Source organism: Notothenia coriiceps, unplaced genomic scaffold (assembly GCF_000735185.1).
Source record: "Notothenia coriiceps isolate Sejong01 unplaced genomic scaffold, NC01 NC01_scaffold00026228, whole genome shotgun sequence".
Classification (NCBI taxonomy): Eukaryota; Metazoa; Chordata; class Actinopteri; order Perciformes; family Nototheniidae; genus Notothenia; species Notothenia coriiceps.
Genome location: NW_011358929.1, coordinates 240034 through 242795, shown reverse-complemented (window position 1 = coordinate 242795; position 2762 = coordinate 240034). Strand labels below are relative to the sequence as shown.

The window sequence follows — 2762 nt, the reverse complement described above, 5'->3', positions numbered from 1 at the left end:
CCTTTATAAGTGTCTTATTGTAAAGTCCCGGTTGGTAGGGGCTTGTTTTAATTGTAAAGAAGAATATTCAGAAAGGATTGTCTGTAGCAGCTTTCCATCCTTCGATGAAACAGATTGAAGCCTCTGAGACCTGATCTGTGTTTTTGCAGGTATCCCAGTTCCTACGCTTTTCTTCATTTGATAAAGTGAAGAGCATGGCACAACACTTGAGAGGTCTCAGCACCAAAGACAATTTAAGTTTAGCAGGTATGCGTATTCTGCTGTCCTCACCCACAGCGCTGTTAGATCGCTGAGGTGCGTTGCACTATTATAGGCATGTGATATATATCGGTGTCATTGCATGATGACAATTCTGCAACTAGGCCTCATTCTGACACTGATGGGTGTGTCGAGTAGAAGAATCTAGTGTCAGCATCCTGCTGTGTGATCAAAAGCATGAACACCCATAAACGTTGACCCAGCTGTGAGCAATCTCATTCTTCGTCTCTTGTTTCTTGTTCCCTACACTATCTAGAGATGAGTTGAAGGCCAAGACCATGGTCTCAGTAGTATATCATCTCACACCACTTCTACTAAGGAAGATCAGCAGGATTGCTTGTTAACATGTCACTGCAAAAAACTCCTTTTTATCCGAGCTGTGTTGGTCTCACTGACTTCATACACTTTCGTTGGTTTTGTTGATGTTGCAATCTCTGTTCGCTCAGTGTGACTTGAGGCTGGTTGGAATGTACTGTCACCTACCGAATGTATGATGTCCGTGCCATGTGGCACATATCATTTCCATCCAGCAGGTGCCTGTATCGCTCTGGTGTCACTCCAATCCTTCACCTTATGTGGAGTAGACCGGTGATCGCGGACAGGCATCTACGACTACGCGCTGTCTCTGACGGTAGTCTTGTACAAATCATGGATGCTGCTTGTTTGGATATCTTAAGTCGATCTAGTCAAGCAGATGTGACCAATGTGAGTAAGTCCATAATAAACTGGTGTAAGCAACGCGTTTCTTGTGGTTATTTATTGACGTTCAAAGCACAGGTCTCATGGGAGATAGGATAGTCTGCGCAGCGTCATTAGTTCTGAATGCAAAGCTCATATACAAGATAATCGTCAGACAGAGTATTGTGAAGCATGACTTTAACGACTCAGTTAAATCTGTTATCACACGGATAAAGTCCATATACGCTAGACACCTGTAGGCTTGATACGGCTGCTAGAAAAAGTATAACGGTTTTAACAGGTTTATGGATGTTCCATCACTGTAGTGTGAAGAGGAGTATATGAATTTGGAAGTTCAAACTTTGTGTGAAGAGTGTTGTGTCACTTAATGTCTTGCTAAATCAGTTCTGTGGCCTTGACGTGCTGTGAATACTGTCTCATCTTTATAGTATGCTGAGAATACAGCACATATCAAGATCGGTACTGAGTATTGTCGGACCATGCTTTAGAACATTTGGTTTTAGCTTATAAGGTAACATAGATCTCCGTACATGCATTACTTTCGTTTTCTTCTTTCATCTTCCTCAAGCCGCCTTGGTCCCTGTACTCATCCTGCCATATTCCTGAAGAGATGGGGGAAGTCATTTCACTCGTGTTTGCTCCTTGTGTGGTCAACAAATGTTGGAGTTCTCTCACACTGGCAAGATCTGGGTCATGGCGCAGAAGGCAGGTACCTTGGTGTGCGTGGAGGAAGGGCAGCATAGACTTGAGCTTCTGCGGAGATAGCTGTGCATGAGTGGGTTTTGGTAGTACCCACTTCATCCTCTGGCAGCAACCGATTGAGTTGTAACTGCCATCCCAGACCACTTCTCTCTTTGCATCTGCATTAAAGTCTGCCCCAGAAGCATGTCAGATGAGAGCACAACCATTGGTGTATAAAGTTTTCGTTCATCGTGCTCTACCTTTCCAACAAATGCACCTGCCATCAGGTTGATCATGTGCCTCTGTGGCTGTCTCTGGCAGTTTCTTCATCTCGCACAATACAGACGCCAAGACTGCCTGCCCATATTTGTAGTGTCCTTGCTCAGTGAGGGTAACGGTAGTCATCATGGCTGATCTCGGTTAAGGATCAATCCTGCCCAGTAAACCTTCCCCGCTGGTAGTATAGATGGAACCTGTGGAGAATGTCTGACATCTCCAGAAAGATTGACCAAAAATGCAGAGGGGTGCTCAGTTCAGAGATTCCTGGGAAAAGTAACATCTGTTCTTGTAGGATTGATATCTGTGGACGTGACATCAGGATGGATCTCCTTACTTCTCAGCTAGCAGTGGTGTCTTTCTCAAACCAAACATCTTCAAAACATATTTCTACTTTATGACTGCCAGTGTTGTGTTTCTCTGTCTGCTGCACATGCCTCACATGCTTGCCAGTACAAGGCGCCACATGGCCTCACTGAGGATCCTGAGAGCAAGCATGTTTGGTTAGTAGTCAGCCTTCTCACAAAGAAGGTTCCAGAGAACGGGCGGAGGTGGAGTTTTTTTTGCTAAACCTCTCTAAAAAAGGTCAAATGATCACTTGTTTTGCATCAATCTTGATACAGGGTACTTATTATATATGTTTGTACTTTGAGATTCCTAACCCTTTTTAGTCTACCATCACTATCATTCAAGGTTGGTTTTCACATATAAGTAAAAAATAAATATTTGACCGACACTATCATTTATAGTTTTTTTACTATGTTCAATCTGATTTTTTTTATATAAAAACATATATCAAATTATTGATTCTGACTCTTTTCTACATCCAAACTCACATTCAGGTTTAT

The 2762-nt window shown here is 42.9% G+C and overlaps 1 protein-coding gene across 2 annotated transcripts in view; it reads left to right on the top strand.

Moving 5' to 3' along the window:
• dhx37 (DEAH (Asp-Glu-Ala-His) box polypeptide 37) overlaps nucleotides 1-2762 on the top strand; it is a 14817-nt gene that overhangs the window by 549 nt on the left and 11506 nt on the right. Inside the window, exon 1 of one of the 2 annotated variants that reach the window (XM_010784227.1) lies at nucleotides 2335-2499. The exons of the other annotated variant lie outside the window; for it this stretch is intronic. The gene's annotated coding sequence lies outside the window, so the exon portion shown is untranslated. Of the gene's footprint in view, nucleotides 1-2334; nucleotides 2500-2762 lie in introns of those variants that run through there. 2 annotated transcript variants of the gene reach the window in all.